At 34.4% G+C, this 16,530-nt stretch overlaps 1 protein-coding gene across 2 annotated transcripts in view; it reads left to right on the top strand.

Annotated features, from left to right (window-relative positions):
- The first annotated feature begins 715 nt into the window (after positions 1–715).
- Notum (palmitoleoyl-protein carboxylesterase notum) overlaps positions 716–16,530 on the top strand; it is a 198,204-nt gene continuing 182,389 nt past the window's right edge. For both annotated transcript variants that reach the window (XM_035352264.2, XM_035352263.2), the window contains exon 1: positions 716–946. The gene's annotated coding sequence lies outside the window, so the exon portion shown is untranslated. The remainder of the gene's footprint in view (positions 947–16,530) is intronic.

Raw genomic sequence — 16,530 nt, 5'->3', positions numbered from 1 at the left:
ATGTGGAAGACCAAATTTGAAATTTGAAATTTGTTTTATGATCGATTTCCTATTTTTTAAAATTTTGACGAATTTTTGATTAACAAACTCAAGGATTTCAAAGCGAGCAATGGCAACGTTGTACAGAAAAAACATTTTTATCTCCAGCGCGTGAGTCTCTGTATCGGAAATTCTAAAGATATGCTCGTTTTAAAACTATTTTGCGATATTGCTGTTGCACTGGATCTTATGGTTTAAGTGCGAGGAACATGATATTTAATAAAGAAAGGTAACACACAAAATGTTAAAAAACGCCCCTTTGGACGTAATTTAAAATCTGAAACATTTCAGACTTTTTTTTTTTTTTTTTTTTAACTTTTATGCAATTTGTTGAATTAGATTAACAATCTGATACTTGTCCGATAAAGAAAAAAAATTAATTCTCTCAATGATAATTTTGTATTTAGTTTACCGAAGGAAAAAAAGGGCTCCCTAATTATCCTGCTCTCTTTGGTGTCATTTACTCCGGATATTTTGATATTCTACTGCACTTCCTGTAATTCAAAAATTTTAGAGATAACCAGATGACATTTCAGCATCTGGATACTAGTCACCGTTACGGCGATAAAGAAAGTTCAATTGCAACCCTGGTTTACCGGTGAGGCTCGCGGCGACCGGGTGGCGATTGGCAACCTTTGATCCGTAGTAAGAACTAAGAAAGTCGTGCCACAAGACATTGAATCTTGACGTACGCTTCTCTCTGTCGGATTCTTGAAGGCAGCGATGAAAGTATCTTGCCGGCACACCTGCTCCTCTGTTCGCGGCCGCGGCACTCATCTGCCGTCAGCGGGTATCTCGTGATTTTTCTCTTCTTGTATTTTATTTATTTATTTAAGCAAACCGAAAAGAAAAGAACTGTACGCTACGTTGTCTACGTTCCAGGTATTTCAATAGGAGAGGACCAAAAGTAAGTTTTGTATTTTATGACTTTAAATTTTTGTGTGTCTCTCTCTTTTTTTTTCGGGGGGGGGCTAAGCATGTATTGAGCCATATCTCAATTTACTGGCAAAATTAGTTTTTCCAAAATATTTTGGAAAATAAATTAAATCAAAGAGTTTTATTTTTAATTAATTTTTTAAATGGTGAACAATATTTATTGCTTTAATTACTTATTCCATGCATTTTTCCCCGAAAATTAGCGGAAAGAGAAAAATATTCAAGATTTCATGTTTCCATCTACATTTGGAATTCTATGTCAAAAATTTTTCTCCTGTTATTTATTTTTCTTCGTTGGGAATTAAATACAGTTTGTATTTTTGTTCTCCTTTTCCCTACCAATGTGTTTAGTAATTAAAACGCACTACTTCCTTGCGAATTTATGGTGGATTTAAGTATGATAGGAATGGTGCTTATTAATCAGTTTTGTAACATCCGTTTTCCTGGCTCAGTCCTGACAATGTGTTTCTCAGTAGAGCACGAATAAGAAACAACCCTTGACCGTTATTTCTAACTTCGTTTTCGGTACTCTTCCCTTACTGAAAACAAAAACAAACAAACAAACGAATAAAAAGTTAATGAGAAACAAAAAGTTTATGACTTCTCAGCCTCCACTTTTAACGGAGATTTCCCGATTTGTCTTTTTTGTTTCTACTTGTTGTCAAAATCGTGCCAGTTCATCCGTTGCTATCCAGTATCTTCCTCCATCAGTAAGTACCCTTTCTAATAGAATCTTTCCCAATTCATCCGCAGCCAGCCTCCGACTGAGGTATGAGTCTTTCCGAATTTACCCTCCTTTCCAAATAAGTGTTGATAGAGATTCATTTGCTGATATTTTTGGTGTTTTCATGCATGTCTATTTAAAACATGGTCACGAACTTAGCAAAACACGAATTTACTGAAACCGCCCGTGGACATTCAGTCATAATTCATAATTCATCCAGTCATAATAAGGTAGATCATAAACATTAAAAAAATAACACTGAGTTTACCAAGAAGCTTATTGCAATGGGACTTAAATGACAAATTTTGAAGATAGTATATTGAAAGAAAAGAACCTGCATTAAAAGTTTATGACGAACTTGCTGTTATTGAGCAAATTTTCAATAATAGCTTATCACCATCACGACGTTAAGAATTAGATTTCATTACAAAAAATCCCTAAATTTGAGCTTAAAATTGCATTCTCGTCTTTTGGAATCTTAAATATATTCAGAAAAAAATACTAAAACTTATCATACGTGTTTGTAACTGCTATGCAAAACAAACTTTTATTAATGATAGAATGTGGTGAAAAATTCGCCACATTTATCACTGTTTTTAAAGATTTATAAATGATAACAACGTATATAATAGATTTCTCATAAAAAATTTTCATAATATGAATATGAATTTATAATTAAACAAATCGTGAAATTCGGAATTCTGCGTGTTTCGATTCTAAGTATATTTAATATTACTTAGAGTCATTATTCATAAATAGTATTATTATGATAATAATAAGAATTATTATTGATGTTTTAAACTTAATTTTTTAATAATTTATTATGCATATGTTATTTGTTCAATATATATAGTTATATATCAGTCGCATACAACGGAATACATATATAAAAAATATACTTATCTAACAGCTGCCCGTGGAAGAAAAAATTTCAGTTATATTGCTCTTAGACTTTCCTTAGAGTAAAGAGCCATTTCTTAAATCGATTTTAAATTAATTCCATTATCTATTAAAAAAATAATTATAGTGAACTGACTAGTAGTCAGTATTTTTGTGAACACAAACATTTGTACTGAATATACTTCTCTGAGACTACTACATCTACAGACCTTGCTCTAGAATCGTAGATTGTCGCGATTAAAAAGAGTTCATTGTATTTTTAATTCACATGTGCATTAGTTTTAATTATGAATTTGTAATATTTTTTTTCTTTCAGAGCAGTGAAACCGTAGATCTATAGCTTTAAAAGTACGTGAAACTAAAAAAACGAGCACTATATAATCAGATCGTAGCTAGATTCAGATATAAGTATTTTGAACATGTCTGCAGTTCATTACTTTGCTTGGAATAAATTGTCTAAAGGAAGTACTTAATAATATTAGAAATAAAAAAAAAAAAAAAAAAAGCCACCTCGTTTAAATTATTTAATTCAGGAAGGGAAGTGTTCGCAGCATCGGAAAGTAACATTTGGAAGAGCGGATGGATCGGGAAAAAGGGAATTGATAGAAGGTGGAATTGACGAATCGGCATTATTTTTGTTGAGGACCAGTTGGGAAAGAACGAAACGACACTAAGCCGTTCTTAACATCGAAAGAACTAGGACAGGTTTAGACAATTTTATTAGTATCTATTCTATAATACTTGCATTGGATCTTTTCTATAGATCAGTATTTTTTTATACACATATTTAAAACACTGATGAATTAAAAAGAGATTTACTATAATAGGCAATAGAATTTATGTATTGGTCCCAAGTTGGTAGTTTGTTTTATTGGCTTTTACTGGTCATAAGCTCATCTCTTTAAAATTTTCCTCTTTTTGAAGTTAGTTAATATACCGTATTAAAATTTTACAAATTAATATGCATTAGTAATCCACAAATTCATTCAAACTTTAATTAGAAGCGAATGTTATTTAAGTTTTAACGAATTTGTGGATTTGCTAAGTTTTAACGAAATTCGTACGGCTTTCCGACAAGAAACGTTTACTGACTTTTAACGTTTTAATATCCCAAAAAGTGAAATTATTAAGGCTACTTTATGATTAGGGGAAAAAATTATACCTGTAAAATAATATATAGAATTATGAAAAAATGATATTTATGTCTGAAAATTATGACATGCTTAAGTTTCGAAACTTAAAAGCGTAAATTGCGGGTAAAATTTTGTATGAAATAATATGAAATAAAATTTAAACTAAAATAGTTATGTAATATGCGGGTTGTTATTTTCAAATACATATGCAAAGAGTAAAGCCGCATTTCAGAGTATAATGCTATTCACAGTAATGATCTACCATTTTTGTCTAGAATCAGTTATAGATTAGATAACGGTATATTTCGGTAGGTATTAGAAAGCACTGAACAGTGTCATTTGAAGCTCATCCAGGAATAACTCTTAAGGATTAACTGAGAATTTGCTGAATGGGTATTACGCTAATAAATTTATTTCTTACTGATTAGGTGAAAAGGTGTGAAAACCGAAATATGATGGCTGTAGCTATTAAACTCTGACGAATCACTGTCTCACTGATTTATTGAATTAAAGCTGCATTCGGGTATAGCTACCCGAGTATAACATCAGAATACCTAAATAATTAATTTGTTAATTTCATGCATCATCCCATCTAAAATTCTTATCGCTACCATTGTATTTAATAAATAGCAAATTAATTATTTAACGGTTATAATAAAAATGAAATAAAAGTAAAAAGAAAAAGGAACCATATTATCTATGGATAATGACCAATGACAGATGCACTCACTTTGAAATGAATGCAATTTTCTAATAAAATTCTTACTTAACAGCAAATAATGAAGACTAAGTAGAGTGATTAACAACCTTTCATTAAAATTACGATATTAAAGAATAATAATTAAAATGTAAATAATATCTATATTTTACTCTTGTATGTAGCATTCATTTGTTAATGAATTGCTGTAAATGTGTAATAAAATAAAATAATTTTTAATAAAGTATAAAATCCACCGATAAGTAAAATTTTTTAATTAAATTTTCGAAGGAATTAATGGTTCGGGTTTCTTTTTTATAAATTTATAATTCTATTTATTTTCTTTATGTCTTTGTTATTCTTCTATCGTGAACAGTTGATTTATACTGAAACCTGTTGAATTCTGGAAAAAAACACAGAATATAAATTGTAGTGCAACTTGACATCAGAAACAGCAAAAGTAATGGGTTTTACTTTTTCACTAACCCCCCCCCCTAAAAAAAGAAGCAAAAGGTATTTCATAAAATTTATTTAAACGTGCAGCTTCCTAAACGCTGCTTATTTTAATTCGATTAATAGAGTTTTCACATTTAATTGACGGTAAATTGTAAATATCGTTATGAATTATCAAATTTTGAAAGACAATGGGTTAAAAGCTGAATATTAACTAAGCATGTTTAGGAAAAGATGACATAATAGATAAATCTGCTACTATAAGTACAACTCTATAATAAAACAGTTCTACAGAACAGAACCAAGAACTGGTCAAGGCCATGGAAGATCTAAGCCATCCTGACAGGCACTTCGCCGCAGCAGTTAAAGATATCAACGACACCCTTTCATCAGCTATCTCTTGAGGGTTTGTTAAGTTGCTTAATTTAGGTGCTTTGCGCTAAGTGACCAGTGGTCTGTCTCCCACTTATCTTTAACAAATGAACTATGACGTCCAGTTTGGGGGCTACATAATTTAATTTTGTTTGTAATTTCCGCTCTCTGAAGAATATTGCTTTTATCCTATCACCACAACCTAAGCATCATTTAATCTGAAAGAAATAATGTTACGATGATTCTGTTTTCACAGGAAGACATTTGAGGTAAACAGACAAAAGCTCTTATCATTAAAATCACTATGCTTGCATTAACTGATCTATGACAGATCAACTGTAACCGATCTACGTGGATATATACACTGGTGTGCAAAAATTAAGGACGAGACGGTTTTTTCTATATAACATTGTACAAAAGCTTTCCAAATTAACACATTTAATACCGTAAGATCCCCAATACGTAAGGACATGAGTAATGTAAGCAACACTTATTAAAAGAGAAATCAGAGGGATAAAAAGAAGCTTTATTGAAAAAGTAGCATGGAGCGCAATGCGACTGAAGGCCGAAACATCCCTGTGATGGGTGTCCAGCAAGAAACATCCGGTATTTAATAGGGGATATGATCTCCTCTGACTGCTAGGCAGGTTTCACAGCGTCTGCCCATGCTGAGAATGAGGGTGTCAATGAGTTGTTAGGCATTGCTGCCCATTCGTCTTGCAGCGCCAATCGAAGCTCCGGAATCGTTACTGGTGGTAAGGTACGAGCTGCCAAGCGTCTGCCTAGAAAATCCCATACATGCTCGATGGGATTGAGATCCGGAGATCGTGCCGGCCAATCCATACGTTCAATATCCTCACTCTCTAAGAGCTGTTCGGCAGCTACTGTGCGATGACATGGTGCATTGTCGTCCATGAAAAGGAACTGCGGACCCATAGCGCCTCTAAAAAGACGCACATATGGAAGAAGAATCTCCTTACAATAACGGGTCCCGTTGACTGAACCTGCGTCGAAGATGTGAAGCTCTGTACGACTACCAAGCATGATGCCTCCCCAAACGAGAACACAGCCACCTCCATACCTGTCCCTTTCAAAGATGTTCGAGGGATGATTGCGGCTTCGCTCTCTCCAGATGAGTATGCGATGAGAATCGCTACTCAGACTGAATCTGCTGTCATCTGTAAAGAGTACTCGTCCCCATTCATTGTCTCTCCAATTCCGGTGTTCCCGGCACCACAGAGAACGCCTTCTCCGATGGGCAGGCGTTAGAGGTACACACCGTACAGGGCGTCGTGCAAACAGACCACCACCGTGCAGTCTTCTGGCCACTGTTAAACGCGATATCGGTTGTCCAGTCGCCGGTGTCTTGTGTCTAGCGATTTCTCCCGCTGTCTGCCGCCTGTTTCTTCTGCCCTGTAAGGCAATATACCGGTCATCTGCGGTTGTGGTTCCTCGTGAACGACCACTACTAACCCCCCGGATAGCTGTTCCTGTAGTTTGAAATTGTCTGTAAAGTCGTGAAACGATGCTGTAAGCAATTCCGAACTCTGCAGCCACACTTGTCACACTGCGGCCTTCCTCCAACTTCCCAATGATTCGACCTCGGGTAAAAGCATCCAGATGTCGTCTAACAGATAGATTATTCGCCATTTCTCTCTGAGGCAGCTACTCGGTGTGATTTTAACTGCTATACGGCGTGCAGTCTCTTTGCCAGAAATACTGATCTTACACCGACAACATGCTTTATACTACTCAGACACTCCCCCATTACGTCTACCTGCATATCTGCGCATGTGCTACCGTACATCACCTTACTTAATCTCCTGATTGGTCTTTCTGTCCGCTCTGCCTCTTCGTTCAGCTGATATGCTAATTTTTCGACTTCGTCCTTAATTTTTGCACACCAGTGTAGATCTACATAGCAGATGTAGACGTGAAACGTAATCTATTCCCTCTCCCGTCATTGTTTTGACGTCTCGGAGATTTCTTCGAATCTTTTAATATCAATGATTGATCTAGATTTCTAGCTTATGGATTACAACATTACCCCGCTTAGACATATCTATTCAATTAAAATGTATTTTGATGATGAAATAGGATTTGCTGCTGTAAACTTTTCTAAAATTGTTACATGGAGTATGGTTTACGTAAAAGTATGATTTACGTAAAATTGTTACATGGAGTATGGTTTACGTAAAATTGTTACATGGAGTATGGTTTACGTTTCGTACTTCTTTGCTTGCATCCAGCAAAGATACTAAATCTGTTTAAATGACACTGAGTTCCATTTTGCGTATTTTGTTCAAAACTACTTAGTAAATTTACTGTGATGCCTATTAAGGATGAGACATTCGAATCACTCGAGAAAAGTCTCGTGAATCTTGAGAAAAGATTCGAATACTAAAATTTTAGAGTTTTTCTCACGATTTGAATCTCTCGAATCCTAACCTAAAAATCTTTAGATATTTTAACCTAAAAAACTTAAAAAGATAGCTTTTAATATTGTTGTTCAGTGGAAGCGTTCGATTAAAAAAAACGCGATTTTTGCAATTTCCTTTTTACTTTGTTGCACAGCCTTGTTGCTAAACTGTGAACAGTATGCTTTCTAGCTATATTTGGGGAATTTTCATGTAATCTGAACGCTGCGCATTCTCGAAGCTACTCTTGAATCTTCTTAGCAAATATAGACTTACATAACCCATTACTAACAGGTCCCAGATGTCTTTAACAACTTATTGCATGTTATAAATTGCATCTCGTATGTATCGCCGTTTGAAATTTGAACTCCTCATCCACGATTGTTGAAATCTGAACTATTACTTAATTTCTTTTCCTTTGGTTTATGCTGAAAAAATGTACTTCCAAGATTCTAGAGTTTTAATCATGAATTTCATTTACTTAATAATTAAATACTGGTGCGCTTGTAAAGAAAAAATGTACTTCCAAGATTCTAGAGTTTTAATCATGAATTTCATTTACTTAATAATTAAATACTGGTGCGCTTGTAAAAATCGTATTCTTAAATGTTTTCTTAATTATACACAGATTTCAAATTTTACTTTATTTCAAAGCTGTTATTAATTTTTAAGTAAAAGCTTTTTTTGCTCTTTTCTTCTTGTTCTAATTGAGCTTGTTAGTTGTTTAATTTCTGGAATGAATTTAAATTTCGAGATTTTTTATTGATTTTCAGAAGTCCATAACAGATTCAAAAGCATTGCATTAGAAATTTATATTTTTTAAAGAGATTAACATCAATATTGCTTTAAGAAATAATCATTTTATTTCATTTACACATTTTTTAGAAATAATTTGGATTTACTATACCTAAACAAATAGTTCTGAATTTGATGAAGTGGTATAAATTAGAGAAAATTTACATATAATATATAGCCTGTAGCTAAAACCTTTTTGATGTTTGTTACAAATTTTTTCTTAAAAATAAGCACGCAAAATTTGAAATCGTTGTATTAGATAGTTTAAGAATACTAAAAAAACTAGTACCAGATTTATGAACATAACTTTTGTTTTATTATTAATGATTAGATTAACATAAACATTTAAAACTACATTCCAATAAAGCTGTATAAGTCATCCATCTTCGTGACTGCAGACTTAAGACACACGAAGCATTTTGATTGTATGAAGATTTCCATGATTCACCTTTTCATATTTTGCACATGTGAAAGTTTCGATTGCATAAATAGTTTCACGATTTACACATGAAGCATTTTGATTGTATGAAGATTTCCATGATTTATCTTTTCATATTTTGCACATGTGAAAGTTTCGATTGCATAAATAGTTTCACGATTTACACATGAAGCATTTTGATTGTATGAATATTTCCATGATTTACCTTTTCATATTTTGCACATGTGAAAGTTTCGATTGCATAAATAGTTTCACGATTTTCACATGAAGCATTTTGATTGTATGAAGATTTCCATGATTTACTTTTTCATATTTTGCACATGTGAAAGTTTCGATTGTATAAATAGTTTCACGATTTGCACATGAAGCATTTTGATTGTATGAAGATTTCCATGATTTACCTTTTCATATTTTGCACATGTGAAAGTTTCGATTGCATAAATAGTTTCACGATTTACACATGAAGCATTTTGATTTATGAAGATTTCCATGATTTACCTTTTCATATTTTGCACATGTGAAAGTTTCGATTGCATAAATAGTTTCACAATTTACACTAGCATTACAAATTTGTATTCAAATTAAACATTTATTTCCTATACTGCTTGCATCTTATGCAAGCTGCCTTCAATCTAGTAATCTTGCTCTTCAAACTAGCAGTGCCATTGATGAGATGTAGAGCCACTACGTTATTTGGAAACTGAAGACGGGGGAAATTAGCAATGCCCACGCCGGGACCTGAACCTAGACCTCTCGAATACGCGCCGAGTGTGCTACCGTTACACCACGAAGGTATGCTAGAAGGAGGGAGAAAATATATCATATATTCCCCCTTTTAAAGAACGACTAGTGATTAGGGGACCAGCCGTCAAATCCTGTTAGTGACAAATCATTATTTATCAACTTTTTTTTTAATTCGGGCGCCACTGCAGAGAGACATTAAGTTATTTTAAGGAGATGTAAAAAATGTGCAGTGCTCTTGCCAGGACTCGAATCCTGGACTTCTCGAATACGCGCCGAGTATGCTTCCAATTACACCACGAAGGCACGCGGAAAGAATCGAGAAAATGCCTTATAGAGATTAGATGAAATGCACCAATTCGCTCATTTAGTGGAATCAAAAACCATGCATGCGCTCTTCAACTAATTCCATGTGGCTTTGAATCTTGAGGAGTAATTCAGAGTTCAACGCTCTGATATGGATTTTTAAAAAAATTATTTGGTAGTACATCTTTCTGTCAACTTCAAATAAAGAAAATAATTTAATTTGCTTAAATATGATAAATTATCAAAACATTTATAATAGGAACAAGAAGATATTTTTAAAAATCCAAAATTCGAGAAAAGTCATCGCAGAAATCTAATGGCACTTTGAAATTATTACCGTAGTTGTAAAATCCTCCCCCAAATGTTACGGTTCTGCTGTTCGGTTCTTTTTTGAAGATTTGCGATATTAATAGAAACTATTGTCATGGAATGAAAACTGATTATTTCCTTAGAAAACAGACACAGTTAAAAAGATATTCTTTGCACATTTTCATGAATCTGTTATAATCACGTAATTTGTGAATATTGCTAAGACTAGCTTAATATTTTGACTTCGTACCAGTGATTATGCAAATCAACTCAATAATTTTCCTAACTTTTCCAGGCTTATGGCAGAAAGCTGACTCCTTCGAATTTTTGTATTTTAGACCTTCGGGCTCGAGTCCTACAACTAATATCAGTACCTAAAAACGGTGTAATTTGACAGTGCTAGCCGTAGCATAGCGTAGTGCAGCTCACTTTCATTACTGCATAAAAGACTTTTAGGCAATATTATGTATATCTGCGTTTTCCAACATAAATATTATGTTAGCCAAATAGGCCGCCGTTGCTCAATAGAATAAACTCTAAAAAGACGGATAAGTTTGAGGTTGAAGGGAGTGATTGCGTCAAATTGAAGCCTAAAAGAGAAAATGAGCTTCTTGGTTCAGTTATGAAAGATATAAAATTATTTTGACTGAAGATGGTGGTAAATATTTTTTAGAAAATTAGGGAAACAAGTTTTGAATATCCCTTTTCTAGTGATTTTAACCTATCTGACTTCGTTGAAAAGAAAAGAAGGAAAGATACAATTCCGTTTTGAGGACCATAAAAAATCGCCAAACTATTGTTGATGCTGCCAAAAATAATTGCGGCAACCCTAACGCAAGAAAGGAAGTATAATAGTAAATGACTATTTAAGATTATTGTTTTAATTTAGGTGAAAGGTTAATTTCATATAATACCTTTTTTATTACTGTAACTTATATAAAAAAGGCTAAACGTAACTGAATGGAAGCATAAGAGTAAATAACTATTTCAGATCATTATTATAATTTATATAAAAAAAAGGCTAAACATAATTGAATGGATTCCTGCATCGCTATTTCGCTATCGAGTTATTGCTGAAGCATAATTTGATCTCGTTGGTTGTTCAAAAATTCTATAATGAATGATGCGTATTGTTTGAAAAAATTCTATTGCAGACTTTTCGTCACTGGAAAATTCCCAAATTGTTAAATCATTAGCGTTATCAAAAAAAGGATTTAAAAATTAAACTAGTATTTCAATGGCATTTTAAGAAATATAGACCTATCTAAACTTACGCAATTTGAAATCAGCGCGTACGCTAGATTTGGCGCGCTGTTAAATGGGGGCGTTTGCTAGATTTGGCGCTTTTGCGCATACATTTTCGCTGCAATTTTTTTATGGTCCTCAAAACGGAATAGCACCGACGAAAATTATTTAGGTATCTTGAGATGAAAATCTGAAAATTAGTTGCAAGAAAACATGTTTGATAATTTTTTTTTTACAGAAGCTGAATATTTTTCTTCAAATTGCTGATTACACGATCAAATTTATGAAACTTTTCTCTATACCTTATCCATGTCAAAATTAATTTTCATCCTTTCATCTTTTCTTCCTTTCATTAAAATTTTCATTAATTTTTAAAATATCCACAGGATACCTTAAAATTAATATCATAACAGCCTTTCTTGGATTTGAAGCACCGTTTAAAAATTTTAACTGCATAACCAGAACCTCTGTTTGAAAGTTTCAACTGCAAACGTTGCATCAGAAAATGCATGAAGGAATATAAACGTACCTTTCTTCCTGAAAATATTAAGAATTTATAATCTGTTATCTTATGGTAACAAAATACAACCTGTCCTCCAGGCTCATATAATTCTATTTAATAAGGAGGTATGTTAAAACAGAATCTGTTAACAATTAAAACATTATTTATTATGTCCCATTTAAGTAACAAAAACTGTTAAACTAGAATAACCAAAGTAAAATAGAAAAATGACACCTTGTCATTGATTAAGAGAAACGTAACCGTGAAAACGTTTATACTAGCAATGCTATAAAGACTGAAAGTACAGCATTCTTTACTGGGTAATCTGGCCTTAAGTACACTCATGTCCATAAATTAAGGATAATTCGGAGTCACGAGGAAATCAAACTCTAAAATAAATATATCACCTGTAAAATCACTACACACATCTTCAAGAATCATATGTAAATTTCAGGAAGTAACCAGATGACACCGATGGTACGTCACAATGACGAGAGTGTAAGAGAGTGATATATAAGGAATACAGGCAAAGAAGTAAAATTGTTCGCAGGCGCTTTATAAGCATTTCAGTGCAATAACCGAATAGTTATGACACAAAGGACGCATTTGGATGATTTTTTACGTGGTAGAATTATCGGCCGTCTGGAATATGGGCGTACCCAACTGGAAGTATCAGACGAACTTGGAATTGCCCAGAGTGTCATCTCCAGGCTTTGGCAACGATATCAAGATGATGGTAATGTGAGTAGAGGTTACAACACAGTTCGCCCCAGAGTTACAACGCCGAATGAGGGCCGGTATTTGTCAGTTACTGCCAAAAGAAACAGGCGGACCATAGCCTCAGACCTGTCTCATCAGCTCTCAGCCACTGGTACGACAGTTTCAAGGCAGACCGTGTACAGACGCTTAGGGCAGATTGGTCTATATGCTCGTAGACTTGTCAGATGCGTTCCACTTACTGCAACTCACTGTCGCCTGCGGTTAGCCTGGAGTAGAGAGCATGCATTGGGAACACCGCAACAGTGGGCTTCTGACGAGTCCAGGTTTAGCTTGCAGTCTGATTCTCGCCGGACTTTCATATGGAGAGCTCCAGGTACCCGTTACCACCAAGAAAACATCATTGAACGACACCGTTACGGTGGTGCAGGAGTGCTCGTTTGGGGTGCTATTCTGGGTTCCAGAACTGACCTGTATGTTCAAATTGGAACCATGACAAGCCAAATCTATCGGGACGTCCATTCTGGAACAACATGTACGTTTGTTTCGGGGCGCCATACGCGCACAATTTGTGTTTATGGATGACAACGCCCGTCCTCACCGTGCAAACATCGTAAGCGAATGCCTTCAGTCGGAGGATATCACCCGTATGGACTGGCCAGCATTCTCACCGGACTTGAATCCAGTAGAGCACGTGTGGGACATGCTTGGCCGACGAGTTGCAGCCCGTCAACCTCTTCCTACATGTCTACCGGAACTTCGGGGGTCATTGCTTTTTGAGTAGGGTAATATCCCCCAAGATCAGATCGGTAATTTGATACTCAGCATGCCTAGGCGTTGTACGGACTGTATTGCATCGTCTGGGAGACATACAATGTATTAAAAATCATAGCAACCATGTAATACATGTAATATTGGTTCTTTGTAAATAGTTTTTTTTTTTTTTTTTTTTTTTTTTTTTTTTTTTTTTTTTTTGTAATTTGTTCCAGGGAGAAAAAATCGATAATTTTTTTAATAATATCAAACATATAGCACCTTTAAGACACAATAACACGCCGAATAAATACTAATTCAGAAGTCCTTGCAGTTAAATTCGAAAAACTTCTTTTACAGTCTTCCAGTTCAAGTAGTTCAAAAAATCTTCCCATTGTAAACATCAAGCCAATAGTTAATATTTCTAATGTTAGTCTTTCAGAAGAACAAGAGAGAATTCTAAAATATAATTTAACTTCTCACAAACCTGTAAACCCTCGATTCCAAAGATTTTGGCTCCTATCGAAAAAGCTTTCAAGTTCAGTAAAGTTTCAGATTCACAGAAAGAAATGATTAGGCATCTTATCGCTCATAATGTGAAATTCAATAATAAACCTTTGAAACCAAATCTAACTGCGAGAGAAAGAGCTACAATGCGCGAAATTCATTCTAACCCGGATATTATCATTTCAAAGGCCGACAAAGGTGGCCAGATAGTCGTCATGGATAAGAACACTTACATCGATGGTGTCACTAAACTCTTAAACGAAGGACCATATAATCCGATCCCTAAAGATCCTTCACCTTCGGACTTATCCAAAATAAAAACTGCGATCAAATCTTCGCAAATCATTTCATGCAACTTAAAACATTCGCTTATCCCATCTGTGGCGAATTGTGCCAGATTATATGCTCTTCCCAAAATTCATAAAAGTATTCTTTAGCTCGTATCCTTTAGCTAAATATTTAGTTTCTAGATTTTCCACTCTATTAGACAATAACATTTACACCATAAAAAATTCAATAGAGTTTGTAAAAAAGGTTAAAAACATTTCTCCTAGTAATTTACTCATGGTTTCTTTTGATGTAAAATCATTATTCACCAATGTCCCAGTGGAGGGTGCATTAAGATGTCTAGAAACCAGACTTCGCGAATTTCATTTCTCTTGCATCGAAATTGATGAGCTAATTTCTCTCACTCAACTCTGTTTGAAACAAACACATTTTGTTTTCCAAAATAAATATTACAAGCAAACTGAGGGATTAGCCATGGGAAGTCCCCTCAGTCCCATCCTGGCTGATATCTACATGCATTATTATGAATCAAAATTGTTTGAAACTTTAAACTTCCCGGCATGGTTCCGCTACGTAGACGATACTTTTACCCTGTTTGAAGGTAATAAAGATGATTTAAATAAAGTTCTTTCAACAATGAATTCTATTGATCCTGCTATTCAGTTCACTTTTGAACTTGAGACTTGCAATTCTCTTCCGTTTCTCGACATTCTGGTCACACGTAACACATCCAACTTCAGTACTACAGTTTACCGTAAACCTTCATCGGTTTGCCTTCCACCACATTTTAAATCATGTCATCCGACTAAACAAAAGTTAGCTTCATTTTATTCCTATGTTTTCCGTGCTCTTCAAGTTTGCTCCTCCAAACTAGCCCTTGATGAAGAACTAAATTATTTAAAAGCAATAGCTATTGACAGGGGCTTTTCACCCAACATTATTAATCAAGCAGTTAAAAAATTCTCATCTCAACACACTAAAAGCCACACTCTTATTTTAGGAGATTATAAAAATTCTGTTGTCATTCCTTTCTTTCCATCAATTAGCTATAAAGTTGCACATATTTTGCAGAAATTTAACTTTCGGGTTGTTTTTTCTCCCATCAATAAAATTCCAACTTCTATACTCAAGGACCCCATTCCAGATATGAATTCCTGGGGTATTTATAGGATTCCTTTCCAGTGTGGTTTAATTTACATTGGCCAAACTAAGAGAGCCTTAAAATTTCGCGTCAAAGAACATGAGGCATATGTTAGAAAAAAGGAAACACAGAGGTCTTCTGTTGCTCAACATTGTTGGTCCGAAAATCACACTTTCAATTTTTCTGCTGCCAAAATTATTCAAAAAACATCTTCCATTGGAGAACTGGATTTTCTAGAGGCATTTCACATTCATAAAAATCTTTCTGTTGTAGTTAACGATCCTAATTCCAATCCAAATTTGCCTTCGGCTTTTAGAGAAATTATGTTTTAGTTCGGGTTTCGCCAACAGATGGCGCCACTTGCTTATTCTTGTCCAGGCTTTCTTATCTTATCTAATCATTATTTCCTATCTTGTTCATTTGCGGTTTTGCAGCTGAAGATGATGGTTCGGTAAAACCATCGAAACTAGTCCTGTGAAAATTTTGTAGGTATAACGCTGATTTTTGTTGTTTGACTTCTGAATTAGTATATAGCACCTTTTTTTGCTCTTTACCTTTTGTTTGATAAATAAGCTTTACAAATAAGTCAAATTTGTTTTGCTTCTAACTCTTCCTTTGCCTGATTTTGCATTATCCTTAATTTACGGACATGAGTGTATATCCATATAGGAAGTACAAGGGAAAACATTCATTTCACAAATTTTCAGACACTTGACAATCTGTTACGAATAAAGCTAAGTCACCAGTGTGTGACCAGCAAATCAAGAGGAACGTAACGTTGAAAAAGATTATATCAACAATGCTACAAAGACAAAGTCCAGTATTCTTTACTGAATCATTTGGCGTTGCTTTCTTCAGACACTCATTCCCCTAAAGTATAAGCTGAAGTAGTCCACTGCGGCTCGCCACTCGTTCTGTCCTCGGCTTGTCTACTCTATCCATCGGTTTGAAGAAATAGCTTGGTTTATATACTTTTAAGTTGACTGCGTACTCATTTCTCTCCATCCAAAGTTTGTATTAGACAGACGACGGTGAATCTTTCAAATAGTAAGGAATCATTCCTGGGGAATACGAAACTTAAATTTAATGATAACCACTACACCCTCCCCCTAATCC

The sequence above is a fragment of the Stegodyphus dumicola genome, chromosome 12 (genome assembly GCF_044657685.1).
Source record: "Stegodyphus dumicola isolate Sdum_Otavi_A_Nest chromosome 12, ASM4465768v1".
NCBI classification, from domain to species: domain Eukaryota; kingdom Metazoa; phylum Arthropoda; class Arachnida; order Araneae; family Eresidae; genus Stegodyphus; species Stegodyphus dumicola.
This window is presented reverse-complemented; position numbering and strand designations above follow the sequence as displayed.